The following is a 10,413-nucleotide window of genomic DNA, read 5'->3' on the forward strand; positions in this document are numbered from 1 at the left end:
TAAAATATTATCAAAATAAAATGAAGTTACGAGATACTTCATTTGATGTAAACATCATTTTGAAAACTTGACCCTGCCAACACTCAACAATCGCCCAACCGTAGCCTTTCTATCGAAGTGCTCTGGGTAGTGTTGCAGAAATTATCCAATTGGATGATGAACTCATTACGGGAGTTTGCCGCGCCAGGAAGACCACTTACGATGATCAGTCGTAGTTGTACGACCCCACCATTTTCTACATGTAGAGGAGAACCTGTCGGATTTACTTATCAACCGAACACTGAACTCCTAAGGAATGGACCGCCTTAGCGAAACTTCCAGGCCATTTGGGCCAATATAATAAGGCTGGGTCGGCGCTACTCGGCCACTTACGCCACTCCTAGTTCAGATGAAATCCATGACTCTGAAACGTAAAGCTCGTCCCCACTTTCCCCAAGTAGAAACTTGTTGATACGGCTCCACCAAGAAGTCGTATCTATTTGGAAAGGAGAACTCATCGATATTTCCCAGGAGATGCCTGTTAATGGATTAACTTGTTCCAAGAATTTTACTTCCCGAGTGTTGGGTAAGTAATCAATTCATTTATCAAAACAGCAACCTTGTTGCGAATATAAAACACACCACAGAGCCGGATCCCTCAGGTTTTGAGCGAGTATTTAAATCCCCTTAAAAAGGAAGATCTTAAATATAAAAATGAGTTTTGGGATCCGCTCTAACTTTTAAAAATCATTTTGAAGACTCGAAAACACTTTATAGAGTGTTTGGAGTAAAGCTGATTTAGTAAAGTAAATCAGTCCCCAGAATATTTAGAAAATGACTGAATATTATTATTTAAATAATATTCCCATAAAGAATAATCTTTATAAAAATAATTGAAGTAGAAGTATTAAAACTTATACTTGAAATGGATATCAAATAACCAAAGATATACTTATATGAAAGTACTATCTTTATTTGAATAATCGAAAATAAGTTTGATTATTGACACCTTATTCTTTAATAAAATAAAGAATATATCTCAGCAAATAATCGGAGTCATAGATCCTCAAATGAATATTCAAATAATATTCATTAAATAATATAAACTGAGTCATAAGCCCTCGAATGAATATTCAAATAATATTCAGATAATAAAATAAAAGGAGTCATAAGTCCTCGAATGAATATTCAAAATAATATTCATTAATAAAATAAAGGGAGTCATAATTCCTCAGATGGATATTCAAGTAATATTCATTAATAAAAATAAAGATATCGAATAAACCTTATTCGAATAATAGCCTTGAAAACTATTCATATATATATAAATATATACTCGGGAACATCGACTCCCGGTTTTAGAAAAATGTTCACCTTTGGGTCCCCTATACTAAGCGTATACGCAAATACCGCTTATCTCTAGCATAGGTATTATCAACTGAATCAACAAATATATGTATCAAGATTACGAAACAGGCATGCATATATACCATATCACATGCTACAATATATCGCAAGAATTTGCTAATTAACCATCATGCATTTATCACAAGACAATGCATATACATATATACATCACAACAACAGTATAGCGGGTAGAAAACTTGCCTGAGCGACTTGGGGTGATAAAAGGCTCGGGATGAGTCTGGTAACCTATAAACAACAATTAAGTTGGAATTAAACCAAAATCACTTGTAAATCTATACTTTAACTAACTTAGACTCTAACGCTTGTTTTGCGCTCACTGATTCGCTTAAGTCACTCGGGTACCCTCGGCTCCACCATTTTTAATAATTTAACCTTTACGAGTTTTAAAGCGATTCCTTCGCGAGTGTCTTACCAACTGCCTAACACACTTACCATAAATGTTTCATACATTAATTAACCTTTTTTGGTCTTTAACCTATGTTTCAAAGTAAGGCGAGGGGAAAAGTTTCGTTCGCAAAACGCCGTTACTTGAAACGGTCGTTTCTCATAAACCGTGCATCGGAATCGAACGAACTACATATCAAAACGAAGCTCGTAACATGAGCTATCTAAACATGGCAGTGTTCATAATCTAGCAGGGGGTTCTCGGGTCCTAATGCTATGCACAAAAACAGTCCAAAGAAAATTGGACGTTATGACGGCTATGTTTACGCGATTTTCAATATTTTAAACCATTCAAAACCATTCCAAATCAACCTCAAATCCAACATACAACCAACATCCATCCTCATCACATCATAACAACCCCAACCAATTCAATTTAATCATTCATACTTATGCCTAAGCTTAACTTTAATCATACTTAAGTTCTTTTCATCAAAACCTCAACATTTACCATTCCATTTCACTACCATTTCAAATCCCAAACTCTAATCACAACAACAAGCTACAATATCATCCTACTAATCAAAATCATCTTATAATATATAGGAATCTAGGGTTTGGAGATGGTATACCTTCCTTGAAGTGGTGGGAGGAGCTAGGAAGCCTTAAGAAGCTTTGAGAAGTCTTAGGAAAGCTTGGATCTTCAAGAAAAACAAGAAAAACTTCAAGTTAAAAACTTGAAAACACTATTCATAGTCTTCTTCTTTGATTAAATGAAGAAGATTGAGAAGGAATTAATGGCTTAAACTCATGATATAGCCCTAACTAAGCATGAAGATGATTAGGGAATTAACTCACCAATTTAGGAGGCTTGGATCTTGAGTTTTTGAATTCTTGCCCATTTGCAATAGTAAAAAGCCGAGAGCATGATGAACCATGCCTTGGTTTCTTTTTGATTTTGATGAAAATGATTTTGCTTGGCTTGGTTGGCTTGTTTTTGTGTTTGATTTAGTTAATTACCTTGTTGCCCTTGAATTTGTGTGGTTAAAAAGCCACCACACCTCCTTCCTTCCCATGTCATGCTTGTGTCACCTTGCACATGTCATAATGCTCCTACTTGTCCACACCTTGTGGTTTGATGATGTCACAATCCCTGGCTTCTTGTACAAGCTTGTCTCTTGGTCACTTATTTGTTTTACGGTTCGCTTATCTTTCGTTCTCGTTTATCGTTTGAGGAATCATACCCGGGATCTTATTACTTAGGCTCCCTTAACCTTTCTCAATATATTGTATTCCTTCTATGATCCTCTCTTATAATCCTTTAATTTAAATCCTTTTTTATCCTGTTACCTTATACTCAATTCTCTCCGTATCTTGTGGATTTCCGGGAAAAATCAAAGTGTTCGGAATTGGATTCTGACGATCTTTACATACACTTATATACCATATAGAGTACTAATAAAATCTCAGAATATCCATATCAGAACCCCTACATAGTGTGGCATGAAAAGTTTTCTCGTTCAGCAAACACTATTCATAAGGGTTTCAAAATTTCTCAAAAATTGGGGTTATTACACCTATTTTTGTTCTTCTATAACCATATTAAAGATACTTATGATAATAACTAAACATGGTATTCTTCTCTTTAAAACAACTTACTCATCACGATGCTCCGATTGCACCATCATAGCACTGAGCTTTCAGTCTCATATTTCAACAATCGGTTCTCAACTATACCTCTCTTTGTCGGGAAGGCAATTAGCCTTGGAAATGATTTTCACGATATCGATGAAATTTAGACAATCTTAACAAGATTTCAAAATCTAACATCTGAACAAATAATGAGCTCCGAATAAAAGAGTCGCAATACTCAGAAGATTTATAACTTGGAAGGAAGAATGTAACAAGGATTATCCTTCCATGTCCTTAGAATTTTATATTGCGATATTATGGAGAATATCCACTGAAAGCAATGATTGCTGAATAATAACGTCATACGAATGATACTTGTAAGATTTTCCCATTGAAAGAATACTTTTCTTCTTGAATAATGAAAGAAATATCGAATAACATCCTCAACCAAAGGTTAACCATTGAGGTCTCAAAGAGGTGCTATTTTGAAAGAAGGAATTTTACCCAATGATTAATAAATAAGGAAGTATATTGTTCTACAATCACTTTGTAATTTTAATTGGATATTCGTTATACAAACGAAAGAATAAAATATTTCATGAACAAACTATTTCATAAAACTGAATATGAATTCTCGTTTGAGTGGGCGACCTAGTTAGGTCTCAATTAAATCATTCTTTGAAAATTTCATCAACAATTAAATCTGGCATATATAATGCACTATGGAATAATAAAATTTTATTGGAAGTGGAACTAGAAAAATAATAACTAGTTCATATCAAGCAATATTATCAACCGGCTAAGAAAATGGCCAGCACAATTGGTTTGGCCCATAGCAACTAGCTAGGACGATTAGCTAGGCTTTTGTCGTATTAATTAAAATTTTGACTAGTTAGGACAATTAACTAGTCATTCATGAGAACATATGCAACTAGGCATATTTCAGTTTATTTGTAAAAATCTCAACATCGTAACCACTGAAAAAGTTGTGGCTACTTGGATGATGATTTTGAAATAAAGAGTTTTTAAATTTGGGCCGAGAAAGACAATTATAACTCTGAGTCGAGTGGTCTTGGCATTGGAACAATCGATACCCTCTTATCAAATATTTCTTTCCAAGTAAAGGGTACACTCATAGGTGCCCTAGTTCACATACTTTATCAGATCTTTAAATAGAATTGAATCGGAATACCAATATCAAATTGATACCCTTACTATGATTTCAAAGTTCAATATATAATTTCATCCCGATTAGAGGAAAATGATTCCCGAGGAATATATGGATATTAGATTATCCATGTTTTTTAACAATTTGTTAGATATTTACAATCTCGACTGAGAAGAGTAAGTATGAAAGAAGAATCAAAAGAAGATACTCATTATGAATATTCATCGATGAATTGAGGGAAATTTTATATATAAAAAAAATCTATTGGATAATTGAAGTGAAGTATAAATATCTCTGAGTTGATCAAGAAGATCATAATCTATGAATGAAAGTTCATGGATTAACTAAAAGAATTGAACAAGTCTGATGCGGAGAAAGACTATTCAAGATGGTCACATCAGAAGTTCAAAGTAGGGAACGAAAAGGACTGCCTGATATAACTTATCAAGGCAATACGAATGATCAACAATTTGGAGGGAGCAACGGGATAGTGAGTAGGTGCCAAAAGATTTCACTGATTATCCTAACTCTTGTCATTATCCCTCTGAGGATGATCCCACCTTTTCTTCTTCGTAATTCCATGTTTCAAATAGTTTCTCTTTCAACATCATTTTAAAATCGCTTACTAACTTGACTTTCGCACGTACATCTGTCATTCCGGTGTTTTACCTCGAAGACCTTACTCAGAAATATTCCAAAAACATCTGTTAAGCCGATAGTTGCCTGCTACACGCATCCGTTACTAACTATAAGTAGCCAGTTCCCCCTGGGAACAGATCAAAGAGATCTCTCAGGGATCTCAATGTAGTCTATAAGTTCGGTGGCATGTGTGTGTAATTGAATCATATGTTACCAAATATAATATAGGTCTACGTGTATATATATGTTTCCTCTGACATCATTTCTACCGAAGAATTCCGCTCTAGACTCACTGGTCTATCCTTTTAAAAGGTTCTAAGATCAAACCATCGCTCATTGTAATCTTACGCCATTTATTTATAGACATGCCATCAATTCTTGACGTTCTTGATCTCTGAGCTAAACCATCATAACCCTTCATATTAAGCGCACTAATAATATTATGTAGTGTACTTGTCTTACGATGACATTTGTATATCATATTCAAATCTTCCTTAATGGAAATAAAAAAAATCCTCAAGGGTATATCAGACACTATCTCTGCCGAATTCGTTATTAATACGATATTCACCTTATTATTGGTAAAATGACACCTTCAACTAGTCTGAGTCAATAACCTCAAATGTATATTAATAATTAGACTTTATGGTTCTCACATGTGATGCCCCTTCTTGGGCAACCTACACAGAACTACAGGTAGCAAGGCTCGTGTTATCAAAATTTACATATGGTGTTGGTAATATTGTCTTTACCCAAATGCTCTGGAGACTCAGCTCCAAGTTCTACATCCATATCTTTGCCAAATCAAATATGATTCAAATTTTTCTCCTCATCATTCTGATAATCTCCAATGGTCTCATTAGTCATACCTTAATACCTCAAATATACACATATCATAACCTACACATTGAGGCTACATCCGATAGTCCAATGATGAACTCTATATGAGCTCTTACGAAATCTCGCGTCTAGACAGACTCCTAACACTCTCGTTTCTGAGTACTATAACTTAATGCTCTGATACCATTTCTGTAACGCCCCCAAATCCGGGGTCAGAAATCTGGGTCGTCACGCCATCCTTCACTCATGTGTATCCTGGTATTGATTCAATAATCCAACAGACCCCAATCCTATACTCGCACACACAAGTTATAGCCTTAGAAATGACGTACAAAATGTAATCTTATTTTATTACACTCAAATGTACTTTACAGGATCTCAAACAATTATTTATAACCTCTACATGAAGTTACAATAATTACGACTGATATCTTATATCTATCTGATACTCTAGCACACCCGAGACAAAGCTGCCAGGGATCCTCCCCATGACTGCAAGCGACTAAGTCCCACACCGGCATACTGGTTATCTGTTGTGTTGTGTCATTTAAAAGAAAGCAAGAGTGAGCTATAATGCGCAGCATAATAGTGTACAGTATGAAATGACTGTATGATAAACTCAAGTAAAACATCATATATTATAAATACATTTTCTTCAAAAATAGTTTTCCTTGGTGATACACACCTTCTTATGAAAATAATCCTTTAGTGGATTTTATTAACCTGCGAATACCTTAATAGTAAACCCAGCACATAGGCTTGGGTTACGGTATTGCATCACAATTCCAATTGGAAGAATGGGACATTCATTGGAGCCACCGCATACGATGATCAGTCGTACTGCGGTAAAGTAACCTTTTCTACTAGTAGAAGGACGACACCTTCGTATCCCGGTTATCACCCTTGCCGCATTCGGGCTACGTGTCCCATTTTCGGGTATACACATACTTCACAAGTTCCTGAGTACACTGAGTACCTTCGCCTGCGGTACCTTTGGTAGTCCATCTAGCACACATAGTACCAGAGTCTACCCCTCCCTTGTCCTTTAAAATAATTCTATCAATCTCGAGAACTTGAACCACATCGAAGTTTCCCAAGCGTTTTACTTGTTGATAGAAACAACTTATCTCTCTAAGATATAGGTGTGTATATATATATACGTACTTCCGAGAATTTTGGAGGAAGTACTAAGGATGTGAGTTGACCATTGTCAACAGATAATTAATAAGGGGGAAAAGTTTCTCCTTGAAACTATATTCAAAATATTAAATAAGTCGGGATAATATTCACCGACGATCTGAAATTATTCGAATGATATTCTGAAATCAGAAAGTATATTTTAAATCAGGATCTATGATTTTTAAATCAATAATAAACCCTTTAAGAATAATAATTAATAATAGTCGATAAATAATTAAACCTCGAATGAGTTTACTCTCTAAAAGAATATTTAAAATAATATTCCTCAACTAGTTTGTGTCTCCATAATTAATAATCTATAGTGATTAATCGGGTTTGAAATAATTAATCGTTGGAGTATACTACTCCCATAATAAGGAATAAGTATATAGTATTTATTATTCGAACAATAAAATATAGTTGAGGGAATATGATCGTTGGGAAATCGTTTTAATAAAAGTTCGAGGTGTTTTAATGTTTCGTAAGTGGACGTTGAGTCCCTTTAAAATGTACCATTATGGACTTTTAATCGTTCAAAATATCTCCGGAATGATTCCCGGGTTTATACTTTATAAAAAAAAACTGACCGACTCTCGGTCTTACGACTTATACATCACGCTCTACTGTAGCATTAATATTCTTAACTAAAACACCTCTGGAATACTTCCGGGTTTTCATCAATTTTCACTGACCGATCCTCGATCTAAAATATATACACGCCACGCTACTCGCTAGCGTCAACATTCTCAATTATAAACTCCTTCGGAATACTTCTGGGTTTTTATAAGCTTACACCGACCGGCTCTCGGTCTAAATATAATATTTCGAACTCGGTATGAACATATACTAGAAATTATCAACAATTGAGTAAGGTAATACATCTCAAACTTCGTAAAATAGTTTAAAGCAATCTCATGCATATATCACAGTTTTGTAAAATATTCACAACACAACAGTTCTTAAAAGGTAGGGTTTAAAAACTTTCCTGGGTATCTCGAGGTGGAGGATGCTATAGGTTCCGCTCGAAAATCTATAATCATAAACATAATTCGTTTTGTTAGGTCCCGTCCTAATTTACGGCGACTCGCACATCATGCGTTACTTATTATGCACCCTTTCAACTTATACTACCCTTATTATTCCCTTAAGTTCTTATTCACATTATGGTCGCTTCATTTTTCTAAGTATCTTAGGTTCATTCTCTTTATCGTCGTCGGCTCCACTTATGGATTCTTACGGTTTCTACTCGCGCGGTCTCAGCTCCGATATTTTTATAACATTGAGAAATCATTATTTTCACTTGAAATTTTTATGAAAGTTAGGAAACTAAATATTTTACTCTGTGTAAAACTTTTATGATTTATGAATACTTTTAAGTCGATCCTTTATATTTTCAAAGTTCGTGATTTGTAGTAGTTTTTGTCGCGTATATTACTTTTACCAAAACGACCATAACTTTTGATTCGTAAATCGGAATCAAGCGATTCAAGCGCCTAAACGATTCTTATAACATTTAATATCATAATCAAGGGTTATATTTCAAGAAACTACAGTTCACAACTCCGGGATTTTCTGCAGAAACTTAAAGTTACGATTCGTTGGTTTTAACGGAGTTACGTTTGCGATCGGGGTTTCGTTTACGCCCTAACTCTTAACACAACCACCAACAATCATCATTTCATCATCAACACACAAACTCCTCTCAAGAAAATCATGTTATTGAGGCAACAACAACCAACCTTAAATCTACTCAACTTAAACTTCAAGATCTCAACAATACCACTTCTTAAACTAAGTTTTCTACCACATACTAAATGGATCTTAAAAATGAATCTTAAATAAAGTTGGGCCAAAGATTTTTACCTTTCTTGAAAGCTTGAGATGTGTCTTTGAGGATGGTGGAGGCTTGGAAGTTCTTGGTATGATTTTTGGAACCTAAAACCACCATTAAAATCAAGAAACCAAGGAGAGGTTACTATTCATACTATTCACTAGTGAGTTTCTTGATTTTATTTCACCCATCAAACCTTGATAAAAAGAGATGAAAGAATTTTATTACCTTAGTTGAATTACTAGGAAGCTTGAGAATTAATGGGATGATTTTACCATGGCTAGATTTTGAGATTTGAAATTGAATTCTCCCCTTTTTCTTCAAGGGGCCAAATGGAAGCTTGATGGGGTGGGGGGTATTTATACTTGCTTCCCTTGGTTGCTTAGCTTGGTTGCTTTTCTAGGTTGCTTCTAGAAAATGGGGTGGGAGATCTTCCACTTGATTTGATAATCTTTCTAGCATAGCATTCTAGGTTTATTCTTGTTGCAAATCTTGGGGACAAATCTTAGGTAGCTTCCTAGAAACTACTTGTGTTAGCTTCCTTAGCACATTATTTGGATAGCTTGTTTGATCATCCTATGGTTAGATTACTATTTGATAAAGTAACCATGGTTACTTTTCTTACCAGGCTTTAGTTAGTCTGTTATGTTTATTTAATCGTTTACGCGTTCGCTCGGTCACTTTAATGTTTTCATAATACTTATTTGTAAATGGTTCGCGACGTAATTTCTTTAGTATTTATTCCTTGTATTTTTAATTATCATACTTGAATATAAATCCGTAGGGTTTTAATCTCATAATTATATTGTGATCCCCGCAATCCTCGATGGGTCATAAATACGGTCGTCTTTTAAAGTTTATTTTCTTCGAAAAGTAATAGCGTTTACATGCACAACATAGTATGGGCTAAAAAGTTTTTCCCCGTCCGTTAGGGTTACTATTCATTAAACGTTTTACAAGGTCTCAAAATTCAATTTATTATATTACTATTCATAAGGGTCTTTTACCGATGTCAAAAATTTGGGTTCTTACATAGCATCAATCTAATGCCCTTGTCAATCTTCAAGAAATTGGACTTACCTGATCCAAAGCCTACTTGTATGACCTTATAGTTGGCAATGGCATCTTGTTCAATGATTGTGTGTAAGAGATCACTGGAGATGGTTGCATAAATCCAAGAAAGAACCCTAGTATCAAGTGTGGACCACAATTCCTTTTCATCCTCAGTCGATGGAACCTTCTCTTTGCCTATGGCAGGAGGAATAATATGATGAAGGACCCTGTAAGAACGTGCAGTAATTTTGAAAAGCTCTGCCCATGTCGAATATTGAAC

The sequence above is a fragment of the Apium graveolens genome, chromosome 5, assembly GCF_009905375.1.
Source record: "Apium graveolens cultivar Ventura chromosome 5, ASM990537v1, whole genome shotgun sequence".
Taxonomy (NCBI): Eukaryota; Viridiplantae; Streptophyta; class Magnoliopsida; order Apiales; family Apiaceae; genus Apium; species Apium graveolens.